Source organism: Corylus avellana, chromosome 4 (genome assembly GCF_965113065.1).
Source record: "Corylus avellana chromosome 4, dhCorAvel1.hap1.2, whole genome shotgun sequence".
Taxonomy (NCBI): domain Eukaryota; kingdom Viridiplantae; phylum Streptophyta; class Magnoliopsida; order Fagales; family Betulaceae; genus Corylus; species Corylus avellana.
In genome coordinates, this window is record NC_142493.1 from 999,284 (window position 1) to 1,027,166 (window position 27,883).

General features: G+C 35.7%; 4 pseudogenes; 2 read left to right on the forward strand and 2 right to left on the reverse strand.

Annotated features, from left to right (window-relative positions):
* Positions 1-6,970: 6,970 nt before the first annotated feature.
* Positions 6,971-9,344, reverse strand: LOC148586082 (uncharacterized; annotated as a pseudogene).
* A 2,970-nt stretch (positions 9,345-12,314) lies between these two features.
* LOC132177159 (uncharacterized) lies at positions 12,315-14,164 on the reverse strand (annotated as a pseudogene).
* Positions 14,165-16,328: 2,164 nt separating this feature from the next.
* Positions 16,329-17,891, forward strand: LOC148586083 (uncharacterized; annotated as a pseudogene).
* Positions 17,892-25,358: 7,467 nt separating this feature from the next.
* Positions 25,359-27,802, forward strand: LOC148586084 (uncharacterized; annotated as a pseudogene).
* Positions 27,803-27,883: the final 81 nt, after the last annotated feature.

Genomic DNA, 27,883 nt, shown 5'->3' on the forward strand with positions numbered 1-27,883 from the left:
CATGTATGGAGGAGAGTATTTTTGGCCCCAAGATAAGATAAGATGAGAGTTCGGTACCGATACTCGGATGGAGGCGAAACCACTGTAGGAGGCTATGCCAGAAGGTGGTATTCCATCAACAGACCGTTGAGTGCACCAAGAAAAAGAGTTAATTGACGGTCGGGCATGGCTGAGGCTACAGTTCAGTGCCATGGTCACAAGGACCCGCAACCCTCGTGCACAGGGGTAATAGTGTACATGGGCCTTATTATGAGAAAATGATACTATATTTTCAACGAAGATATGCTAAGATGATTTACAAAGATTATTTATAATGATGCATTATGATGATGATTTATAAAGATGATTTACAACGATGATCTATTACTAGATGTAATAGTATGTATATGTTACGGGAGATGCAACCGTACATACAGATATTATTATGGCTAGAATTATATTTATTTGAGAAAATGATTTTCAAAACTGAGAACAAGGAGTAAAACTATTTATGGTTGTGGATTTTACTTGCTGGGCCCCCTTTGGGCTCATTCAGTTTTATTTCTTGTTTTCAGGTAGAAAGGATGCTGGAATAGGAGGCCGGAATGGGGTGGAAATAATTATTAATTTTCAAAGTCTTTTCATATAAGTTATTGTAATGATATGATATTCCGCAACTAAAGTTTAATGTTTTCTAATTCCGCTTGTAATAAAATCTCTTGAAAAAAATGTTTTATACATTTTTCGTATCCTTTAAAATCAAGTACTCTGATAGACCTTATAAATCTTTGCAAGAACTTTTGTTGTAAAAGAAGAAAAGTGGCAAACTCAGCCTTAACGGGCTGGGGATGTTACAGAAGTAGATTGCAATCAAAATGAGCAATAACAGATCATACTATATAAACATTATCAACTATTGTGTTTTAATAATTAATCTTTGAAATATGTGCTACAAAAATAGTAGCAACAGAGAAGTGAGTAATCTAACAAGAGAGAGTGTAGTACCTACAATAGAAACTTCAAGCTTGTTATGCCAATGGAAGATGAATTGAAATTAAATGATCTTTAATTTCTACAAGAAAATACTAATTTGTTTTTCCTTCGAGACTATGACAGAGGTGGTTATAAAGAACCTAGTAATTCTTTTCTTTGCCTCTACACATTCTTTTCTTCTCTTCTTCTTTTCTTTTTTTATATGCTCTTCCTTTATCCTTTTCTTTTGTCTACATATATACCTCTTCTTTTCTTATTCTCCCTCTTATATATTATATATTAGTTTTCATGCTCCTTTATTCTATTCTCTCGCTTTATCTTTCTTTTTTTTTTTTTTTTTTTTTTTTTTTTTTTTCTTGCGAGCTGATATCTATTGTTGTCGGTGCCTCACCAGTATAGTTACGAGCCAATAATATTGAAGTTTAGCATATCCTTGAGTCCATATATATATATATAAACTTATGTGTTTGCTAAATCTACTGGATGTAATGCAATGATATGTGAGAGAATTAAAGAGAGGGAATAAAATAGAAGAGTTACGTACAAATAGCTTCGTAGTAATATTATTCTCTTAATATTTGTGAAAATATCTAAAAACAAATATGGTTGCCAAATGCCAATTTACTGATACGATCGAGTTCTTCAATGGGCTTCAAGTATTAATTTAACAAAATAATTTAAGATATTTTCATAATTTATCTATTGCAGAGAGATAGATGCCTAAGCTATTTTGTGCTCTTTCAATGACCTATGTTGGGTCATGGATTAGTTTCATAAGGCCAAACGGGCCCCGAACCCAAGTTTCCTCAAGTCTGCAGACCCAACGGGCGGCTTAGCCTGATGAGGTCTCGGATGCCTAGTCCAAAACTCAACACATGGGCTGAAATAGTCAATAACCAAAGGGCAGGTCGGTCATTCTACCATAAGGATATATCTATATTATATTAAATCAGGTGATCTTATCCCACATTTGATAAGATCATAGACCCACTATCAATATATCAACTACCCCTATACAAATGGGATAGGCCATCATTCAAATTAAAAAGATCATCTATATTGATGAGGATGCATAATAGCTGTCAGCGCCTGAGCTGCGCACGTGTGACCGAGGACTACTCCGATGTCCTGATCTAACGTAAAACGGAAGCCGTATCACTTATCCCATGATCTTAGTAGCCTAAGATCACGGAGCGGCTAACAAACCCTATCTCTCTCAAACAGCTGCACAGCAGATATTGAGGGCTAAGGATCCGATACATGCGGGAAATCAAACTCCTTTCAAGCCTATAAAATGCAAGTCACCTCTCAGTGTTAAGGTAATTGCAACCCTTGCTATCCAGCTTTATTGTTGCTTATATATTTTCTCTCTCAAATCACTGACTTAGGCATCGGAGTATCCCCTCTGGAACACCACCTGGGACTCTAATCCTATTATTTGTTCTTGTGTGAAGGCCCGATGCATCCTTGGACACCACGATACCACCCGGAGAGTGTGCGACATTCCTCATCGAAAAACTGTGCATCAACAACCTATATAGTTATTAGGTGTGTATAAGCAGTTGCCGTTATTTCCTTTCAACTCAACTACAACTGCTTTAAAAAATAAAAAAATAAAATAAAAAGTAACACAATACCTATTAAAAACCGCAATAAATTAATATAACCTTGGCAGCAAAGCTACCCAATTTAATATTACTTGTCACATTAGTCATACTAAGCTAACTATTATTATAATCTGCTCATCATGATCTTTGGAAAGTGATGAAGCTAGTTGCAGCTCTTCTGATGGAAGTTCTAACTACAGAGTGTATGAAATTGGTGCTGTTGCTGCTGGTGGTCTGCAGAATTGGTCTTAACAATGGGGTTGAAGGAAACCAGAGGTTCATGATCTCCATTCTCCAATATTGGTGGTGATTTTAACGGTTGGATCGAAAACCCATTGGACTATTAGTATTATGGCCTTGAGGAAATTAAGCAGTTAATTAGCACTGGTAGTTGCAACAACCACGTACCACAAGACATAAAACACTTCAAACACAGTACCACTGATGCTGACTGTGGGTGAAATCAGAAAAAGATTTAAAGGGTAAGGAAGAGATATGCCATTAACTCTTCCACATGCTAGCTTCATTACATGTGGATTGATTTGAGGGTCATGCATGGAAGGAAGCTAAGGTTGAAAAAGGATCAATTGTGGCTGTTCTTGGTTTTGGTGATGTTGGATTAGGGGGTATGTGTGCATTTTGCTTTTATTCATGATTATGTTCCTACCGAATGCAAAACAAAATCACGAATCTGATACGGGTTTTGTTTGGGTCTAATTTTAGTTGGAATTGAATTCGTTGAGATCGAGACATCAGCACCAATCCTAATAGGTTCAATTCCAAAAGGAGTTGCACCCACTTCACGGATAAATGCTTTATTGACAAGTGTTTATTTTCAATATTCCATAATTATGTTGATATTGAAATATTCTCTATTTATAGGTTGATTGTAATCTTATATTGGGATTGTAATCAAATCAAGGGGATTTGATTACTATACTTGTATTTAGACATTACCCTATATATAGGGACCTCTGTATTGTAGACAAAAAAAATTAATGAGCACAATGTAGCCCTAAGAGGTATTCCGAGAGGTGGGCATAGGTGTCTAACACCGAACCACCCGTAAGCTATTTGTATTATTTCTCTCTCTTGCTTCTGCTAATATTCCCCCATCTTCATTATTTCAACATGGCATCAAAACCACTTTCTTGTGGCCTTCAACTTCCTTGACGTTTTCCGGCGTTCACTCCAGTGATCTCTCAATTCTGATTCTCCAAGCGTCGTCACACTTTCCGCCTACACCTCCAGTCTCTTCCACGCCTTCAGTGCAGCACAATTTGGAAAAGCAATCCCAGAATCAAGCTCGGAAGGCATAGATCTGCCAATCTGTGAAAGACTCATCACCATCGTCAACCGCATGCGCCTCCATGCGCCGCTAGAAGTTGCTGCGGTGTTGCCCATGCGCCGCCGCCTTCTTCCAATCTGCCAGGTTGTCAGACCGTTCCATAGACCAGTTGCCGGTCATCCCATATCCGCCAAGAACACCGCCATATCATCTCTGACGTGCCCCCAAGCGTCGCCCAGAGTTTCGGTTGTTCCGCCACTACCACTCAGCCCCAGGCCACCATGGTGGTCCATTCACTTCGATCAGGCTGCCGTTCGACAGATCTCCTTCCTATGGCTCCAAAACTGGCAAGAACGCCTTTGTCCAACACCGCACGCGCCCTCACATGCGTCTCACAGATGTGCGCGTTAGATTCACGCGCTCAGGCGTCGCTAGCCCTTCCGCGTGTGCACTACACGCGCCAGGGTCTTCAAACGGCCACGTCAGCCCTAGCGCCACGTCATCACTAGTGCCACATCAGCATAGCGACACATCATCCTAGTGCCACATCATCACATCTACCACATCAGCATTTCTACCACGTCAGCACCACTGCCACGCAGTCTTGCATTGAGTGTTGACTTCTGCTAGAGTTAAGCATTGGCAACCATAATGGTTGCCTTTTCCGTACCATTTTGCACATAAGTTGGCTTTTGATTGATTCAATTCCTTTCTAATGTGCATGCTATGAAAGCATTTGGAATTAAAAAAAAAAGAAAAAAAGATGTGGAACTAGCATTTTGATTGATTCAATTCCTTTCTTATGTCTTAATGCTGACTTTGGGAATCATTTTAATGGAAAAATATCAATTAATTAAGGTGTAGTTGGACCAAAATCGTGAAGGTGGTTCAGCCACTCTTAGAGCATGTTTGGAATTGTATTTGAGAAATAGAGCTTTTAAGTCAAATTTATTTTATCAAAAGTGTATTTTGGCTATTTTTAGGCTTTTGGGACCATTAAAAACACTTTCAATTTTTTTTACCAAACTTGTACTTTTTTCTTCAAACGGATTTTTTGAGTGTTAAATGCATTTTTAGGCCCACTCAAACGCACTCCCAAACACGCCCTAAGTTTTTGCCAAAAGTGTGTTTTAGCTATTTTTAGGCTTTTTGGATTCTTAAAAACGCTGTCAATTTTTTTTACCAAATAAGTGCTTTTTTCTTCAAACAGACTTTTTTAGTGTTAAACGCACTTTTAGACCCCTTAAACGTATACTCAAACAGGCCCTAAGGCTTTTATTTTTTTTTAATTTAGTTTTTTTTTTCTGTTAATTTTTATTAATAGATTTTTATTTTATTTTATTAATTTTTATTTTGACAAAAAAAATAGATATTTTAGGAAGTATTTGGTCAAAGTGATCATATGCAGGGCACGTGACCACTTTTCCATCCAACATAACAGACAAAGCAAACTAAGGCCTTTTTGATACAAAATAGTAGTTTAATGTATTTGAGTGTCACACTTATTAGTTCGTTGAGCTCTTTTGAAAAATAGTTGGTAGTTCATGGAGCTTAAATATATTTTTTCCTTATTTCTACAATGATTTATGTGCTCTTTTTGTTAGATCGGTTGAGCATCTAAGATTTTGATGTGGAAGGCGAGGTCCGATCAAACATCCCATGCCCGTATTGTTATGAGGACTTCGACATCATGTCGTTGTGTTCGCATCTTGAAGATGAACACTTTTGCTTGTCCAAAGTCACCTAACTATTCCAGTTGTTTTTTTTTTAAAAAAAAGAATATAGGTACCTTGATTTTACATAATTTGATTGATGTTGATATGACATTTAATGATTTCTCTTAAAAAAAAAAAATTAGAGGGAAGTTAGGTATATATAGGTACCTTTTTGTTATTTTTACAAATTACATGAGTTCTTTGAACATTTTTATACCACATGTAACTTAATTATTACACATTGGTATAACCAGATATGGATTTTACATTTTTTTTTTTTTCATAAATATAAAATTTATAAGTTTTAACATTGGATTTTATTGAAAAGGCTGCAAATTGGGGAGAAGGATCCTCTCCATTTCGTTCAAAATGGAAGGGATTCATTTAGTTGTTTTAAGAGGGAATTTTTATCCAAATAAAAAATAAGGAGTTTAGAAATGACATAATTGCCTCCCAAAAACAACTAACTTGGGATCCAAGTCCGCAAATTGGCCTCTTTCACCATGTTTTAAGCCTATCCCGTGAGTTTTGAAAATAAAAAAGAAAGAAAAAGAAAAAGAAAAAAGAATTACCAGCTAGGCCATGTATTATTGTTAATTAAAAGCAATCCACAAAAGTTCACTACAACAAGAAAGAAAAAGAAAAAGAGAAAATATTATTGAAAAATATAAAAACTAATTAAATTTCTTATCTTATAATTAACCACCATTGCAATTATTTAAATATTAGTTTATTTGAGCAATTAATCGGCTCATGATCTTTATATATGAATCTAAAAAATTGATGACCAGTTCAGCAATTTCACTCATACATTTTTCACAATTTTATAAAGTATTGACCGGTTCAGCAAAGTAATAAAAGATGATTCTAACTATGCATGATGATGTTCATCATGAGATATAGTATTTAGTAGATAATTTGATGAAGTAGCAGTAAAAATTAATTATTACATTAATACTCGTAAAAAAAAATTTAAATACTGATCTAATGAATAATTTTTACTGTCATATCATCTTAATTGTATAATAATCATACAAAACTCTACTAAATATCAGTTCTCTTTCATCAATGCCCATGTGATATCAATGATGGTGAGTTGTAAGATGAGAATGAAGCACAAGTTGTCTTGATTAGCTAAGCCAAAGCAACTCGCCATAAAAGGAATATGTTGTGGAGAGGTAATTAATTAAAGTATAGATTTTTTTCTAAAACACTTACAGCTAGACATCGAAACAAGATCAAATAATATAATAAAAAATTATATATTAATATGCAAGCAAAGAGTTTTGGTCGTAAACAATGTATATCAAAATAAACTACATACAATAAGCTTTTTCCTCTCTTTCACACAGATAAATTAATGTGCCAACTAATTAAACTAACAATCGTTAAAGAAGTTACTTCACTCTTTCTTTGTTCAAATCTCTCAAACACTTGCGATGGACGTTAAACTTGCATTGAGTACATTCTATGGCCATGTCCTTGAAATAATTGCCACATACATCACATGGAGGAGAGTGCTTAGTCTTTTGGACAATAGTGAGAGGGTGCTGGTGATCTTCATCTATGTAAGTTCTTCCATAGTTAATGTACGGATTCGTCCCAAGAACACATTGGGAATGAGCAGGAAAGTTGCATTTTTCACAGTAATAGAACCAATAATCTGGATGATCTCTTTTCTCTTCACAAATTAGACAATAATATTCACCAGAATCATCTTCACGTGCATAGGAAAGTTTTAAGAGATGTGTGTCATATTCATGTCTGGCTACAAGTGGAAAAGTTGCACATATAAAACACAGGTAAAACTTGCAATTAGTGCATGTGAACTGATATTGCCTTTCTACACCACAAGCATTGCAAGCACCAGAAAACATTTCAGGAAGGAAGAGGGAGTGTTGGTGACCTTCATGTTCAAGAGTTTTCGGAATTAAACAACACTGAACGTCAAAGTAGTCCCCCTCACACTTGTCACATTTATAGGTGAAGCCATGACGATGACGTTTACAAATATTGCACCAAAACAATCCATCCCTGGACTGAGCCTCTGAAAGGAGGGTGAGTGGATGGTCATCCAATCGTAATCGCTTAATCGTTAAGGGTACTAGTTTAGCACACCTATAATGGAGAAAAAAGTTGCATGTCACGCAACCATAAAACGGGATGGAGATTATAAATTGCATACATGCCTCACAATGCTTGTTCTCCATGAGCTCTTCATCTATGAGGATTAAGTAATGTTGTGGATGGCTAAAATGTTTGATCTCTCGAGGGTTAGCTCTTTCGTCCTTTGCTAGCTTGATCCCCTCCACCAAATGAACCAACTTAGTGTCATCGTCAAAAAAACAGGGCCGCATACCAAGGTCTTTGCTTAACTTGCTGAATTCAGTTGTGCAATTCAAGTGGGCAATGTAAATGCATGCTAGACAAGAGTAAGTAGCATACTCTGTATTCACCTTCTTATAACAGAGTTTACAGAATATGTCGTTGTGACCCTTAAATTGAGGAAGAGAATAGGTTAAAGTGAGGGAGTGATTATGTGCTAAAATTTTGACAGTGCGGTGAAATTGAGCACATTTATGGTGAATCAAGAGTTGGCAAATGCTACACAGGTAGGCTGTGTCCTTACTTTCCTCACCACAGACTTGGCAAATGAATTGGATCTGTGTCAAGGTGCGAACAAATGCATGTTGGTGACAATTATCGGCATTAATTCGCCAGCGGGAACGACATTTAACGTCGAGGTCATAATCACAGTGGGAACATCGGTAAAGGAAGCATCTACTGCAACAGTTGCGGCAAGCATCACAATAATTACGCTTTGATGGCACTTGGAGAATAAGAGTGTGCTTTGAGTGCACGGGGTGTTGTATCACGTGAGATAGGTCGGTGCATTGTTTATGCATGAGGAAGTTACACCCGGGGATGGAACATTTGTAAGCGGGACCAAATACTGGTTCCTCGCATCCCGGGCAAACTTGTTCCTCATTGCCAGTATTGCCCAACTCTTCTGTGAACATCAAATGATGTCTTCTTCTCAAATGATGTTTGACCAGCATCTTTATTGCGGGTGTTGGATTGATGCATGATTTATGTTGTAGGAAGTTGCATTCCAAGCATTTGTAGGCGGGATGTCCCAATACTGATTCTTTGCACACCCAGCAAACAACTTGGTTATTGCCATCATCACTTTCCGTCTCCTCATTCTCCTCTTCGCTTCCAGTCTCCTCATTATCCTCTTCGCTTTTCGTCTCCTCACTCTCCTCTTCGCTTCCCGTCTCCTCATTCTCCTCTTCGCTTTTCGTCTCCTCACTCTCCTCTTCGCTTCCCGTCTCCTCATTCTCCTCTTCGCTTTTCGTCTCCTCACTCTCCTCTTCGCTTCCCATCTCCTCATTCTCTTCATCATTTTGCAGCTCCTCACAGAAGATCAAGTGATGCCATAGACTACAATCTCCGATGTCCATCTCTCTCACTCTCTTATAGACACAATTAGCACAAAATCCCAGACTTGGTTAGTATTAATTAATAAAAAAGAAAATGAGAGAAGTTGATTGCAATCAAAATGAGGAAAATAGCAGATACTATATAATCATTATCAACTATTGTGTTTTAACAATTAATCTTTGAAATATGTGCTACAAAAATAATAGCAATAGAGAAGGGTACTGTAATAAAAGAAGAGAGTGTAGTACCTACAATAGAAACTTCAAGCTTGTTATGCCAATGGAAGATGAACTGAAATTAAATGATCTTTAATTTGTACAAGAAAATACAAATTTGTTGTTCCTTCGAGACTATGACAGAGGTGGTTATAAAGAACCTAGTAATTCTTTTCTTTGCTTCTACACATTCTTTTCTTCTCTTCTTCTTCTTTTTCTTTTTTATATGCTCGATCTTCCTTTATTCTTTTCTTTTGTCTACATTATACCTCTTCTTTTCTTATTCTCCCTCTTATATATTAGTTTTCATGCTCCTTTATTCTATTCTCTTCCTTTATCTTATTTTTTTCATTTCCACACCTTCTTTTCTTGCGAGCTGATATCTATTGTCGTCGGTGCCTCACCACAATCAAGAGCCAATAATATTGAAGTTTGGCATATCCTTGAGTCCATATATAAAAAACTTATGTGTTTACTAAATCTACTGGATGTAATGCAATGATATGTGAGAGAATTAAAGAGAGGGAATAAAATAGAAGAGTTACGTACAAATATATAGCAAGGCAGCAATATTATTCTCTTAATAATTGTGAAAATATCTAAAAGTCTACAATATTTAACACTATATATTTGAATTCTAAAAGAATGCCACATAAAGAATATGGAATTACATTTAAAAAAAAAAAAAAGAAATTTGATAAATTATAATCTGATGGAATAGCACGGTAATTATATCACAACTAAATTTGCCAAGTTGTGGCGTACGTTCATAAGCATTTAACTCCTAAATACAATAAAAAAAAAAAAAAATTGAAAAGAATTTCAAAAAAAAAAAAAAAAAACTTTATAAACGGACAATAGCAGGAATTTGTGGCATACCTTTTATCTTTATCCCTAGCCTGGTGCATCATCAGAATTCAAGCCCATTGGACTAATGAACAAGGTCCAAAAACAATGGGCCCAAAGAGAGATCCGGCCCGCAAGCCCCGTAGGAGAACACCATGAGAACCCATAAAAACAAATACGGTTGCCAATTTACTAATACGACCGACTTCTTCAAAGGACTTCAAGTGCTAAGTTAACAAAAATAATTTAAGATATTTTCATCATTTATCTATTGCAGAGAGATAGATGCCTAAGCTATTTTGTGCTCTCTATATCACCTTGTTACTAGAGGTGTACAAGCAGTTGCTGTTATTTCCTTTTAACTCAACTGCAGTCGCTTTAAGTAAAACAATACCGTTTATTAAATGCTAACCAATTAATATAACCTTGGCAGCAAAGCTACCCAATTTAATATGAATAAGGCTTTAAAAAAAAAATAAATTACTTGTCACATTAGACATACTAAGCTACCCAATTTTTTTACCATACGGGTGTTTTTTTCTTCAAACGAACTTTTTGAGTGTTAAACGTACTTTTAAGTCCCTCAAACTTACACCCAAACAGGCCTTTAGGCTTTTATTTTTATTTTTTTTGTGTTAATTTTTATTAATAGATTTTTGTTTTTATTTTATTATTATTATTTTTTTTTGAAAAAAATATTTAGGAAGTATTTGGTCAAAATGATCATATGCAAGGCACGTGACCACTTTTCCATCCAACATAATAGACCAAGCAAACTAAGGTCTTTTTGATACAAAATAATAGTTTAATGTATTTAAGTGTCACACTTATTAATTTGTTGGGCTCTTTTGAAAAATAGTTAGTAGTTCATGGAGCTTAAATTTTTTTTTTCCCTATTTCTACAATGATTTGTGTGCTTTTTTTGTTAGATCGGTTGAGCATCTAAGATTTTGATGTGGAAGGCGAGGTCCGATCAAACATCCCATGCCCGTACTGTTACGAGGACTTCAACATCATGTCGTTGTGTTCGCATCTTAAAGATGAACACTCTTGCAATTCTAAAGTCACTTAACTATTCCAAGTTTTTTTTTCTTTCTAAAAAAATATATATTATAAGTGACACGTGTCATAATTTGATTGATGTTGATATGACATTTAATAATTTCTATCAAAAAATTAGACGGAAGTTACGTATATGAACCTTTTTGTTATTTTTACATATCACATAGAGTTCTTTGAACATTTTTATAGCACATGCAACTTATTGCAAATTGGTATAACCAGATGTTGATTTTACATTTATTGTTTTCATAAATATAAAATATATAGGTTTTAACATTGGATTTCATTGAAAAGGCTGCAAATTGGCCTCTTTCACCATGTTTTAAGCCTATCCAGTGAGTTTCAGGAAAAAAAAGAAAAGAAAGTATTACCAGCTAGGCCATATATTATTGTTGATTAAAATTAAGCAATCCACTACAACGAGAAAGAAAAAGAAAAGAGAAGAATAATATTATTTAAAGAAAAATTAATTAAATTTCTTATCTTGTAACTAACATTGCAATTATTTAAATATTAGTTTATTTGAGCAATTAAGCAGCTCATGATAATTATATATGAACCTAAAATGTTGATGACCCGTTCAGCAATTTCACTATACATTTTTCACAATTTTATAAAGTATTGACCGGTTCAGAAAAGTAATAAACGATTATTCTAACTGTATATGCATATGATGTTCATCATGAGATATAGTATTTAGTAGACAATTTGATGAAGTAGCAGCAAAAATAAATTATTACATTAATACTTGTAAAAAAAAAAAAAAAACTTAAATGCTGATTTAATGAATGATTTTCACTGCCATGGCAATTGTACAAAACTCTACTAAGTATCACTTCTCTTTCATTAATGCCCATGTGATATCAATGATGGTGAGAGTTGTAAAGATGAGAATGAAGCACAAGTTGTCTTGATTTGCTAAGCCAAAGCAACTCGCCATAAAAGGAATATGTTGTGGAGAGGTAAAGTATGGATTTTTCTAAAACACTTACAACTAGCATCGAAACAAGATGAAATAATATAATAAAAAATATACATTAACATATAAGCAAAGAGTTTTAGTCTTAAGCAATGTATATCAAAATAAATTATATACAATAAGCTTTTTCCTCTCTTTCGCACTTTTAAATGTGCCAACTAATTAAAGTAACAATTGTTATAGAAGTTACTTCACTCTTTTTTTACTCAGATCTCTCAAACAATGGCGATGGACGTTAAATTTGCATTGAGTACATTCTAAGGTCATGTCTTCGAAAGGCTTGCCACATACATCACATGGAGAAGAGTGCTTAATCTTTTGGACAATAGTGAGAGGGTGTTGGTGATCTTCATCTATGTAAGTTCTTCCATAGTTAATGTACGGATTCGTCCCAAAAATACATTTGACATGAGCAGAAAAGTTGCATTTTTCACAGTAATAGAACCAATAGTCTGGATGATCTCTTTCTTCTTCACAAATTAGACAATAATATTCTCCGGAATCATCTTCACGTCTATAGGAGAGTTTTAAGAGATGTGTATCATATTCATATTTGGCTACTAGTGGAAGAGTTGCACATGTAATACACAAGTAGAACTTGCAAGTAGTGCATGTGAATATAAGTAGTCCTCTATCTTCACCACAAGCATTGCAACCATCGAAATACAGTTCAGGAAAGACGAGGGAGTGTTGGTGTTTTTCATGTTTAAGGTTTTTTGGAATTAAACAACATTGAACATCAAAGTTGTGCTTACACTCGTCACATTCATAGGTGAAGCCATGATGATGACGTTTACAAGCACCACACCGAAACAATCCATCTGTGGACGGAACCTTTGAGAGGAGGGTGAGTGGATGCTCATCAAATCGCCATCGCTCAATTGTTGAGGGTAGTTTAGCACACCTATTATGAAGAAAAAAGTTGCATTTCACACAACCATAAAACGGGATGAAGATTATAAATTGCATATAGGCCTCACAACGCTTGTTCTCCATGAACTCTTCATCTATGAGTATTAAGTAATGTTGTGGATGACTGAAATGTTTGATCTCCCGAGGGCTAGCTCTTTCATCCTCTGCTAGCTTGATCCCCTCTACCAAATAAACCAATTTAGTGTCATCGTCAAAAAATTTGGGCCGCCAACCTACGTCTTCGGCATCGTAGTTGTATTGAGTTGTGCAATTCAAGTGGGCAATGTAACTGCATTCTTGACAAGAGTAAGTTACATACTCTGTATTCACCTGCCTATAACAAATTTTACAAAATATGTCGTTGTGGCCCTTAAATTGAGGAAGAGAATAGGTCAAAGTAAGGAAGTGATTATGTGTTTCAATGTCAACATTGCGTTGAAATGGAGCAAATTTATGGTGAACCAAGAGTTGGCAAATGCTACACAAGTAGGCTGTGTCCTTACTTTCCCAACACAGACTTGGCAAGTGAATTGGATCTGTGTCAAGGTGCGAACAAATGCATGTTGGTGACAATTATCGGCATTAATTCGCCAGCGGGAACGACATTTAATGCCGAGGTCATAATCACAGAGGGAACATCGGTAAAGGAAGCATCTATTGCAATAGTTGTGGCAAGCATCACAATAATTATGCTTTGATGGCACTCGGAGAATAAGAGTGTGCTTTGAGTGCACGGGGTGTTGTATCACTTGAGGTAGGTCGGTGCATTGTTTATGCATGAGGAATTTGCACCCGGGGATGGAGCATTTGTAAGATGGACCAAATACTGGTTCCTCGCATCCTGGGCAAACTTGTTCCTCGTTGCCAGTAATATTGCCCAGCTCTTCTGCGAACATCAAATGATGTCTTTCCCTCAAATCATGTTTGACATGCAGCTTTACTACAGTTGTTGGATCGATGCAAGATTTATGTTGTAGGAAGTTGCATTCCAAGCATTTGTAGGCGGGACGTCCCAATACGCTTTTTTTGCAGAGCGAGCAAACAACTTTGCTGTTCCCATAACTTTGCAGCTCTTCACAAAAGATCAAATGATGCTATAAACTGCAATCTTTGAACTCCATCTCTCTCACTCTCTTATACACACAATCCCAAAATCCCAAACTTGGTTAGTATTAATTAATAAAAACGAAAATGAGAGAAGTAGATTGCAATCAAAATGAGCAATATGTCTTTATCATGGGAAAAGAAACATCTTTTATAAATCATGCACCGACTACTTTACATAAAAAGGAGGTATAAGAATTATATGCATTTATCCAAGGAATTTGTGTTGACTATGTATTGGATTGAGTCTGTTTGAAGTAAATTTGTTGCTACAACTGAAGATTAGTAATGGGTTAGTAAATGATGTATGTCATGGATAGGTTTATGAATGTAAGATTGATTTGTATGTATTTATAATGATGTAACTTCGTAGTTTCGGCTATGATTTCTTCAGAGCTTTATGCTTTATGATGTAAGAGTGTTATGCTCGTAATCCTTCAATTAATGCGGCGGTGGTGACTAAAAACGCCCTTGCCTTAACTCAGATTTTTTTTTTTTTTTTTTTTTTTTTTTTTTTTGAGTTTCTCTTAATTTAGGTAACACTAAAAGAATTTGTTTCAAGGAACATTTAAAAATTTTTTATTTTACATTTTAAAAAAATAAATGAGAGTTGATTAGTTTATTTGTTTTTAATTTTTTGTAAGTACCAAATAGGACAACGAAAGAAAGAAAGAAAAAAAAAAAAAAAAAAAACAAACAAACAAACAAAACATACAAGAACCGAAGGAATAGGAGGAATAGAGAAGAAGAAATACTATTAATTTGCTCAAATTACCGACAAGAGTTGGATTGTAGGAACTAGGAAGATAGATGTATGGCAAGATATCGACTATTTCAACCAGTTGGCAATTGGATTGAAAATAAATTAATGGCTTGGATATTTACAATTTACAAAGAAACGTACAGGTAGCTAGGATTGTAGATGTGGATGCTATTGCTCAATTTGATTCCACGTGGCAGAATTTATGAGACTGCAATTCAGACATCAAAGAAAGATATTAATAAAAAAAAAACCCTAAACCTTGTGCAACCCTAAGCCTCCCTCTAGAGCGCCGCCGCCTCAGGGGAGGGGGGATGCCCATTGCCTGCATCCCTCCTCCCTTCCTTGCTTTCCGATTTTTGTTTTAGGTTTGTTTTTGTCTTTGGTGTTTTTTGTTCTGTTGTGCTTGTGTTCTCTCTTGGTGGGTACTACTTTTGGGGTTTGGTGTTTTTTGTTCTGTTGTGCTTGTGTTCTCTCTTGGTGGGTACTACTTTTGGGGGTTTTCACTCAAACTCTCCCCCTCCCTGTTTGTTTGTGTGTGCCGTCGATCTCCTCTGCGCTCGCTTCGCTGCTCACCGCTCGTTGTTGGGTCTTTTCACGCGCCCCTCCCGCGTCAAGCTTTTTGTGCCACCCTCCGCAGCGGTTTCCGGCTTGCTCGCGATCGGCCTCCTCCGGCTGCCGTGACCCGCTTTGAGTGTTTTTCGTATTTATTTTCCTATTTTGTTGTTTTTCTGTTTTGTATTTCCTTTGAGTTCCCCTGTAGTTGGTTTTATTTGTTGTAATTTCTTTTCCTGCATTAGTTTTATTGTTCCCTTTATTTTCCTATATGGTTTTATTTATACTTGTAATAAGGCTTTCTCCTTTTGCTTTGTTGTTCCCGGTTACTGCCCAATATTACTGGTCCAAACCTTTGGGTTGTGGATGTGAAATTTATCCTGGCTTTCGAGTCGAGGAGGATGAGTATTGGCTTGTGGGTTTTGCTCTCAAGGCCGAGGAATAAGTATCATCTTGGGGGTTTTGCTCTCAAGGCCGAGGAATAAGCGCTACCTATGCATTAGATAGTGTCTGTTTGATGCAGATCTGAGTTTTTAACCTGATATTTAGTTATAGGTTAGCGGATGCTGTGTTTTGGTTGATTTGGTCTGTTGTTGATGACTGTATCTTTAGCTTCGGCTATGATTTATTTCAGAGCTTTTTGCTCTGTTTGTAAGAGCTTTAGGCTCGCAACTTTTATTAATGAATGAGTATGATATGTTTCAAAAAAAAAAAAAAAAAAGATATTAATATATTACAGATAGAGCTGGAGTCTGGCGTGCAATCAATCATAGCTCAAATAATTAAACAGCCGGCACGCACCAGTTATTAGCATTATTTAAAAAAAAATAAATGAGATAATGTTTACATGATATGAGAGGCTATTCCTATCGCATCATATCTGAACGCTAAAGCGAGGGTTTTGTTTGTGCTGATTGTGTGAGAGTGTGAGGGAGAGATGGAGGTCGGAGATTGCAGTCTATGGCATCACTTGATCTTCTGTGAGGTGCTGGAGAACGATGAGGAGAATTTTATTGTTTGCTGGGTGTGCGAGGAAGCACTATGGGGAGGTCCTGCCTACAAATGCTTGGAATGCAATTTTCGCCAGCATAAATCATGCACGAAAGATATTGAAGTCGAACATTTGAGGCAGAGACATCATTTGATCTTTATAGAAGAGGTGGACAATGGTGGCAAGGAGGAAGTTGTTTGTTCGGGATGCAATGAAGCAATATTTGGTCCCGCTTACAAATGCTCCGTACCTAAATGCACATTCATTCTTCACAAATCGTGCATTGGCATATCCCACATCATACATCAACACATCATGCACCCAGAGCACCCCCTTTTTCTCTGATTGCCATCATCGAATCGTTGCGATGTTTGCTGCGAAAATTGCCGTAAGTCCATCTTCTACCGTTGTTTCACCTGCGATTTTGACATCGACATCAAATGTGTTTCTCGTTGGCGAATTAGTGTTGAGGACTGCTACCAACACACACTTTGTCCCACGCGGAAGCAGATCCAATTTACCTGCAAAGCCTGTGGTGAGGAAAGCAAGGATTTCGCCTACCAATGCAGCATCTGCCGAGTCATGATTCATCGTAAGTGTGCTATATTTTCATGCACCATCAAAACTACGACACATGATCACTCACTCACTCGCATTTATTCTTTTCGTCAAATCGAGCAACATGACAACATATTCTGTGAGTTATGTTGTAAAAAGGTTAATACAGAATATGCAGCTTATGATTGTCGAGCATGTAATTACATTGTTCACTCGAATTGTGCAAACGGTTTTGAAGATAAAGACAATGACTTGAGTGCAAGCCCTGAGGTGGATGCAACTCAATTGGTTTATTTGGTAGAAGGGATCAATCTAGCAGAGGATGAAAGAGCTAGCCTTCAAGAGATCAAATATTTCAATCATCCACAACATAATTTAATTCTGAGCAATGAGAAGCTCATGGATGATATGCGCTGTGAGGCATGTATGCAATTTATAATCTTTGTTCCGTTTTATGGTTGTGCACAATGCAATTTCTTTCTCCACATCAGATGTACTAAACTACCCACAACCATTAAGCGAGGAATATTTTATAGACATGAGCTCGCTCTCCTCTCACTGGATTCAAACGTGAGTGCAGTTGGATTTTTCAAATGTCGTGCTTGTGGACGTGTCCGCCATGGCTTTCCCTATAGATGCAACAAGTGTAGATATTACCACTATGACGTTCAGTGTTGTTTAATTCTGAAAACCCTTAAACACAAAGGTCACCAACACTCTCTCTCCCTTGCTACGAGAGATTCTTTAGAAACTTGCCATGCTTGTGGCACAACTAATCATATGAACTTCGTATGCACTAAGTGCAACAAGTTCACCTTGTGTTTTAGATGTGCAACTCTTCCCCTCGTAGCTAGATATGAATATGATACACATCTTCTACAACTCTCCTGTACACGAGAAGATGATTCTGGTGAATATTATTGTCTAGTTTGTGAAGAAGAAAGAGATAATTCAGATCACTGGTTTTATTACTGTGAAAAATGTAAGTTCACTGCTCATACTCGGTGCATTATTGGAGAAAATCTGGGCATTAATTATGGAAGAACTTTCACACATGAAGACCATGAGCATCCTCTCACTATTGTCCAAAAGACTAAGCACTCCCCTCCATGTGATGGATGTGGCAAGTCTTTTGTTGATAGGGCCATAAAATGTACTCAGTGTAAATTTAATGTCCATAATAGGCGTTGTTTTAATTATTATTTGAAATTCCCAAAAAAGGGTGGGAGGTAACTTTTTGACTATAGTTAGCTTAATTAGTTGGCACATTTATGTATGCGAAAGTGAGAGAAAGCTTATTGTATATATTTGTTTCTTTGATTATGTTTCGATGTCTACTTGCATGTTTTAGAAAAATCGCATTTTACCATGCTCATTGAAGAAATACCATGGGCTCCATTCTCATTTGGCAAATCAACACAATTTGTGCTACATTCTCTCTCCTTTTTTGTTTTTGTTTTTTTCTTTTTTTTGGGAAAATTGAGTAACATTTATACATCACTAACAAAACATATTACAATCAACCTCTAGCCACAGCTATAGACATAACACCAGTCTACAAATGTTAGCATGCAAAGTCTTCTTCTTCTTCCAATGTTTCAAACCCAATGAGATAACATCTTCCCAGCTAGTAGGAGGATTCAAAACACCACATTTCTGCATGACAGAAACCCAAATTCTCTTGCTAACACCGCAAGCAAATATAAATGCTCTGTCCTCATTCACATTTCACATCCCCTTGAAAACCCCATTGCAGCGACTTGTACCAAATCAGAGGAAACCAATCCACTGCATCATGTTTCTCCGTAACTGCCTTCCAGGTATCAGAACTAGAACAAATCCCAGTTCTAGAAGCCTCCCAGATTGGCTTATCTTTCTCCCCAATTCTGAGCAGAGAAAGGCTAGTTTGAATATCCTTATGGGCACTAAACCTCTTTCTTTCTTCGGTTGACACAACAACTTTGTGCTCCATTCTCATCTTCTCAAGCTCATTTTAAAACTCTCATCATCATTGATATCATTGGCATTGATGAAAATTCTTAGATTGGTGAGCGTGAAAATCATGTTTTATTAAGTTGCTGAACCGGTCAATACTTTGCAAAATTGTGAAAAATGTATGAGCAAACTAACATATATTAAGCCGATTCTGTAGTTAAAACTCGCTGCAACTACTTTTCTCGTACAAAGTAAATATATATATTCTCAGCTGATCAACTTTTTAGATTCATAAATCATACATAAACATCATGAGCTGATTAATAGCTTAATCAAACAAATATATATAGTTGTAATGGTAGTTTCAATCTAATAAATTTTGTTAATTTTTATATGCCTTTCAATAATATTCTTCTTTTTTTCTTCTTTTTCTTTTGGTATTGTGAACTTTTTTGACTGCTTTTAATTAACAAAAGAAAAGAAGAAGGAGAAGAAGAAGAAGAAGAAGAAGAGAATGTGTAGGAGACAAAGAAAAGAAGAAATTAAGCATTGATCAATTAACTAGGTTCTTTATAACCCACCTTTAATTTGTCATAGTATCATAGGCACAACAAAATATAAAAATAAATAAATTAAAATTGATTAAGAATGTATTATGCTTTTTGGATTAATTGCTATAATCACTTGAATATTAAAGTAATGATCGATATACTAATTTGGAAGATGTTGATGGTGTTGGAATTGAGACTTGCAGGCAGCGCGGTTGAACTCCATAATTGCTATGACCACTAAACATAATTTTAAGCACTTTTTTTATGCGTTGAAATTGTATTACTATCGATGTTATATTCAACAGTGTGGTGCAATTATCCGGACCACTTTCCAAATCTGTAATGTTTTTTGAAGGCTATATATATTTGCTTTTTTTTTTTTATTATTATTATTTTTTATTATATATATATATATATATATATATATATATATATATATATATATATATATTTGTAGGAAACTAAATTGATTCGTAAAAATCTTTCATTGATAAAAATTTATTACTTTAATGAACTACTTAAAAAAAAGGAACATGTTAAAATCCTTAAATTCCTCCCCCCCCCCCCCCCCCCACCCCCCAACTGCCCCCGGTTGTTGTTGTTGCTGCCAAGCAAACCAATGATTCGAGTAGGGTTGAAGGGTATTTCGACGGTCATGTCTTTGTTCACGTCCCATGCATTGAGGTTCGGATAGGGTTAAAGGATCTCACGACAGTCATACCCCTGCCCCTGCCCTTTGTTTTGGTGCTCATACGGTTTTATGTGGCCCTTCTATTGGCTTTTACTCAAGATCTAGAGGCCCTAGTCATTTATGATCCCTTTTGGATCATTTATAGACCTATTTCTTATTTTTTGTTTTTAGATTCAGCTCTGTCTCAATTTCGTTTGGATTTTATGTTAGAGAGCCTATCATTTTTTGGTTTTTGATTCATTATAACCCTTCTCCTATTTACTCAGGAAAAAAAAAACATCCGCTCTGTTAGGTATTCGAACAATGTTTGAGACGGTTCTCCTTTTTTATTATTTAAATTTCTTTTCAGTTTTTATTGTATTTAAGAGTTAGAGGCTTTTAGGAAGTAGGCTACAACTTGGAAAATTTAATTGTGACATATAATTACTTTGCTATTGCACTCGATTATAATGTAGCCAATTTTTTTCTCTCCAAAATGTAATACCATATATATACTTTATGTGGTATTCTTCAGTAATCTATGAAATCATGGTGTTAATTGTAGACTTCGAGATATTTTCATGATTATAAGAGAATTTTTTTTTTTTTTTTTTGGAACAAATATTGCTATACTTTGCTTTGTTCGTAACTCCTTTACTTTATTCCTTTTCTTTTTCTCACATATTATTGCACTACATCTAGTATACTAGTAAACATATATGTTTTCTATGTACGGAAGAATGAAGCTGGCAGGAAAGGAAGGTGTGGAGATACAGAAAAGGATAAAACAAGAGAGAATAAAATAAAGGAGCATGAAAAGAAATATATAAGAAGGGGAAGAAGAGAAGATAAGGTATGAAGACAAAGAAAAGAATAAAGAAAAGAATAAAGAAAGACTGAAAAACCAAAGAAACTTGAATATAATCTGAGGTGGCTATCTCACATGGTTTTCTCTACTTAGATTTTTTTTCTTTTCTTTTTTCCTTTGGGACAAGAAGAAAGGAACAGGGTCAGAGAATTAGAACATGTAATTTTTATAGTGACAACATTTAGAACATCCGATTGAATGAAAGGATAAATCTCTAGTATCCACCACATAACAAAGAGCTGAAGGCACTAAAGCAATCATAAGAACAAGTTTCACAATTCAGCAAAAGAATAATTATATTAGGGTGCTTTCCTAGTATATACAGGATGGCCAAATCAATTTTTTTTTTTCTGTTTTTTTTTTCCCCCTTTTCAGCAGACTTTTTTGGGAGGGCCTGCCAACTTAGAAAAATGATTCTGGTCCAATTGCAAAATATCAAAATTTGGCCCCTTGTTTATTGTGATAGTTGACCCTGAGCTTGGACATAGAAATGTATATCAGTTACAAACCCAGGATTGTATGAGCTAGGTGTAGCACCTTCTTCTCAATGGGTGCCATAAAATAAATCTTATACTAGGAAATAACTTCATTAAATTTGCATAATTACTTAAGCTAGTGCAACAAAAACTTTCTATGTATGCTTTCTAATTGACATGGTATTTTGCAAACAGTAGCTGGACACATTTAAAAAACAGGGCCGGGAAACCATCGTGTCAAATTACTTCGTATCTTATTAAAAGCTCAAGGTAACATGAAGATGTAAATTTAATCATTTAATCAATACTCTAATTTTATTTTAATAGGTGAGCCCCAACAAATGTAATATTTAATTGAAATTATAGGTGAACGATGGAAACAATGTTCGAATACAGGACTAATTTTGTTGTATATAGCACATTGCAATATTTCATTTCATTTATATTGCAGAGCACCCCTTGCCCTTTTCTGATATTTCACAAGCAGTCCTTTTGTATTAGTTCATCAAAAATAGTAGTGTGAGCGAGACCGAGGAAGAAGATCCCCTTACCTGTTCAAACAATTCATTGTATCAGAGTGTGATCGATATTTATAACATACAACTAGTTGAAAAGCTTAAAATTCTTTCCATTTTTTTATTGAATTTAGGAGTTAAAAGGGTTATGAACGTAAGCTACAACTTGGCAAATTTAATTGAATTTCATTACATGCAATACATTTAGTAAACACTTTTTTTTTTTTTTTTTTTTTTGAAAAATATGGAACTTCCATTAATGAAAAATTTCAAGAGCATAAAACTCTTACATTACTGAGCATACAGCTCTGAAAAATAATAACCAAAAGTTATGAAGGTTACAAAGTCATAAAAATGATTTTAAGATTCCACTAACCCATGTACAATTACATTTAAGGAACAGATCTGCTTCGTGCAGACTAGATATAGGACATGGGTAGCCCAAACACAAAAACAAAAATAAAAAACAACAAGAAACTAAAAATTCAACCGTGAGAGTTAAGCTCCCACATCGATCTACTCCATCCTTAACCCGAGGGCCAGGACAACAAATCCATCATTAACGCGAAAGCTAAGACAAACAAAAAAATAAAAAACAAAAACACCACAAGCAGCAGCGGAGGAGCACGACATCGTAAACATCCTTTCGGAAGACACGCTTCGGCCAAAGAAGACGATCAGATCTAGGGTTGAAAAGACTATATCTGGATCTAGATCTACAAACTAGATCTAAAGCAACTCGCCAGAAACAGAGACTGGAGGAGCATACATAAAAGACACCGAGCACTGCTACCGTAAAAGGCGAGGAGTGAGGATCTAAATTTAGATATTCCTTACTCTTGAAATTCTTCTCGGTGTTGTCTAGCCTTAATATGTTCTTTAACACATAATGTTTCTATGGACACATAATTGTATTTAATTGTATTTTATTTTGTTACTAATTAATTTTAGTAATTTTTATTAACTAATTTGACTTGTCTCATTAATACCAAACAACATGCAGAATCTTTGAAATATTTTGTCAAATTCCTTATTTTTAGTCATATCATAGACAGTAATTTAATTGACCGACTCCCGTGAATATCACCATGGGAGATCGATGTTTTATTTATTTGTAGAAGCATCCTTATCAATTACCTGTGCTTAATTTGTTGATCTCTATATATCTGGTGATGACGTCTTTCTCTTGTAACTCTGCTTCAATATATACCACGCAGCAGTTGTTTGCATATTTAATAATGTTTACAAATCTGAAATCACTACAAGAATTTTATTTATTTGTACCGAACCGTTAGTAATGTGTCAATGCTATTGACAGGTAGTAATGTGTCAATAGTAACGTGTCTGGTGAGTTAAAAAATTGATCGTAATCACTGAAAATTTAGTAACGTGTCAGATTCTGATACGTTATACTTTTGCAACGTGTCAAAATTTGACACGTTACCAAATGTATGGTAAGATCTTGCATTTTAACACATCACCTTGTACTAACGTGTTACATTTTAACACGTTACCATATATTTAGTAACATGTGAAAGGTGACGTGTCACCGCATGCTCTATTCCTGAACATGGTGCAGAGGCCAATTTGCAGCCTCCCTGATTGAGCGATGGCCTCTATTACCCTGTTCTTGTACTAAAGACATTGTGCCATAAGAAGCGTTCTTGAATTAAATATTTTATTTTTGGTGGGGATCAAGAATAAATATACCATAAAAGCCAACAAGACCACTTCATTTTCTAGATTATTAAAAGACCACAAAATAAATAAAATAATTTTTCGTTTTGCGGGTCAAGAAGAAATAATGATATATATAGACATCAATTACCAAGCAATAGTATTGACTACTTCATTTTGCAGATTATTCGAAGACTTGTTTACAGAAAAATCTGGGAAGCCAACTACCATTCACAGCTTCATTTTGCATGTTAATTATTCAAAATAAATTAAATATTTGCGTTTGGAAGTATTGAGAATAAATATTAATATAAAACCAATTAACAACCCTTGAAAATATTGCAAAATATTAAAATACTTGAATATGAAAATATCCAACGTACAATAAATTAAATTCTTAATGATATCATACTTCTGGTGCAGTCATAATATTGAGCTGCATGATTGACAATAAGGATAGATTCGAGCTGAGTCGAGTATTAAATTTGTAAGCACGACTCATTTCGAACTATGTCGAGTGTTAAATTTTTAAGTTCGACTCATTTAAATATGGGTAAACATACTTCATCATCACTATCTTAGTATTGACATTTTTATATTTTGCAGATGCAACAAATTAATAGTTGGTAATCTTTGCAATAATGTGTCACTAATCACCATTTCATGAGATTTACCAACTCATGAGATAATGACATCATTTGAGAATCAACATTTTAAATACAACTTTTGAGAAATATCACATTTCTCATAATTCACGTACACTTGGTTAATTATGAGGCTGCTTGTGGTATAAGATTTCCACAATTATTAATACCATTAAAAATGAGCGACATGATTCATTTTTAAAGCACGTACGTGAATAAAAGACTTAGAATAAAGAAAGACCAATAAACTCTGGCATCATCGTTGATGTTGTCATCAATTACAACCTTCCTCCTTCAATATTGTAGGATGCATGGGCCGCATGGCGGTCGGTGGGCGCGGCATGTGTTGCTTTCAACAAAGTCAGATTTTCGAAGGACAATGAGATATTAAATAATAATAAATGAATAATAAAATCCAGGCACTTGTTCAAGTTGATGCAGGCTGAGCCGCCATATCAATTACAGATATTAATCTAACAAATAAAAAAGCAATTTTTATTATTGAAGTAACACGTAAAAACACGAACTGATATTATATGATCAACTTGATGAGTTGGAGAGGAGTTCGATTTTTCAATAATAAAAACTTTAGGGGTTCATCTTTTACAAACTTAGCTGTGCTTCGGGGTACGTAGAACTATAATTTAGAGTTTAAAAAGTACTAAAACTAAAAAATAAAATTCAATACCATCAAATTTGTAGAATATTGATATTCAAAAGAACTCTAGACGTACACTTTGTGCATAAATATTTTAGCACCCCCAAAGAAGTGAAAGAACTCAATATGCAAGGAATCATTTTTTTTTTTTTTTTTCAATTGCCACGTACGAAGGTAATGTTTGATATGCACAAAAACCACCTCGTTTGACTTTTCTCGAGAATACCAAACAGCTGGCACGCACCACTTCTTAGTATATAGTTCATGCTGTGCATGCGATCCTTTCACAAATTGAACAATAACCGTCTTTGGGTATTGTGCTAACAATAGTGCATACGACTGAGAGAGAGAGAGAGATGGAGGCCGGAGATTGCAGTCTATGGCATCACTTAATCTTTTGTGAGGAGCTGGAAATCAATGGTGAAGAGAATGATATTGTTTGCTGGGTGTGCGAGGAACCACTATCGGGAGGTCCCACCTACAAATGCTTGGAATGCAACTTTCGCCAACATAAATCATGCATGGAAGATATTGAAATTGTTGTGACAAATGCAAATCCAAGATCACCAAAGAAGTAGAAAAGTGCAGAATAGAAAAATAACACAACCACACAAGACACCAAGATTTAAGTGGTTCGGCTTAACAAGCCTACATCCACTGGCGGAGACGATCCAGGAGAAATTCACTAACAAAAGAGTGGAGTACAAAGAGTAGTACAAACAAAACCACTCAAACCCAAAAGCCCCAATACACCCCAATCTCACTCAAAAGAGAATTAGATACAAAAGAGAAAAATATTCTCTAAAATTCTCTAAGCATTTCAGCACTCCAAAAGTGAGATCAAAATGAATAAAATGGTGTATTCCCTTCTCCCAAGAGCACGAGCCTTTATCTCTCTCTCTCGGCAGTTTTTTCTTTTCTTCTTTCTCTCTTTTTCTTGCTAAAGTAGCTGCTGCCCCCTCTTCTTGACCGAATGGCTTCAAAAGTAAAACAAAGCCAGCCTTATTTTCAAAGCTTCTAGAAGAAGCTCAATAGATGGAGAGAAAGAGAGACGTGTGGGAGAGAAAAAACCAAGACAAAAAGTATGGGATGCCATACTCCTATGGGGCCCACGGTAAGACTTGTGAAAACAAGTCACCAATTCTGACAGAAATCGAACATGATTTGAGGGAGAGACATCACTTGATCTTCATAGAAGAGGTGGACAATGGTGGCAAGGAGAAAGTTGTTTGTTCGGGATGCCAGGAAGCAATATTTGGTCCCGCTTACAATGCTCCGTACCTGAATGCACATTCTTTCTTCACAAATCGTGCATTGACATATCCCACATCATACAACACATCATGCATCCAAAGCACCCCCTTTTTCTCCGACTGCCATCATCGTCAAATTATTGTGATGTTTGCCGCAAATATTGTCATAACTCCTACTTCTATCATTGTTTCACCTGCGATTTTGACATCGACATCAAATGTGTTTCTCGTTGGCGAATTAGTGCTGAGGACTGCCACCAACACACACTCTTTCCCATGTGGAAGCAGATCCAGTTCACTTGCCATGCCTGTGCTAAGGAAAGCAAAGATTTTGCCTACCAATGCAGCGATTGCCGAGTCCTGATTCATGGTGAGTGTGCTCAATTTTCTCGCACAATCAAAACTACGATACATGATCACTCACTCACTCGCACCTATTCTCTGCATCAAGTCGAGCAACATGACAATGTATTCTGTGAACTATGTCGTAAAAAGGTGAATACAGAATATGCAGCTTATTATTGTCGAAAATGCAAGTACATTACTCACTTGAATTGTGCCAATTATTTTAGAGTTGAAGATGAGAACGAGTTTGCTACCACTGAGGTGGATGCAACTTAGTTGGTTTATTTGGTGGAGGGGATCAATCTAGCAGAGGATAAAATAGATAACCCTCAGGAGATCCAACATTTCAGTCATCCACAACATAATTTAATCCTAATCGATAAAAAGCTCATGGATGATATGCGTTGTGAGGCGTGTATGCAATTTATAATCTCCGTCCCGTTTTATGGCTGTGCACAGTGCAATTTTTTCATCCATAACAGATGTACTAAACTACTCACAACCCTTAAGCGAGGGCTATTTCACAAACATTCGCTCACCCTCCTCTCACAAGATCCAGAAGTGGATGCAATTGGATTGTTCGAATGTGATGCTTGTGAACGTTATCGCCATGGCTTTCGCTATAAATGCAATGAGTGTGGTGATTTCAACTATGATGTTCAATGTTGTTTAATTCCAAACACTCTTAAACATGAAGGTCACCTACACTTCCTCTTCATTGCTATGAAATCTTTGGAAACTTGCGATGCTTGTGGTGTAAAGGGTGTGAACTTTGTCTGTACTAAATGTGACAAGTTCTCTTTGTGTATTAAATGTGTAACTCTTCCACTCATTGCTAGATATGAATATGATACACATCTCCTGAAACTCTCTTACATTCATGAAGGTGATTCAGAAGAATACTATTGTCTAATTTGTGAAGAAGAAAGAGATCATCCTGATCATTGGTTCTATTACTGTGAAAAATGTAAGTTTACTGCTCATCCTCAATGCATTCTTGGAAAGAATCCGGGCATTGATTATGGAAGAACTATTACATATGAAGATCACAAGCATCCTCTCACTATTGTCCAAAAGACTGAGCACTCCCCTCCATGTGATGCATGTGGTGACTCATTTGTTGACAATGCCTTAGAATGTACTCAGTGCAAATTTACCGTTCATGATGAGTATTGTTTGAGTTTTATCTGAAAAAACTAAGAGAGAGAGAGAGGGAAATAACTTGTTGACGACGGTTAGCTTAATTAATTGGCTCATTTATGTATGTGAAAGAGAGAGGAAAG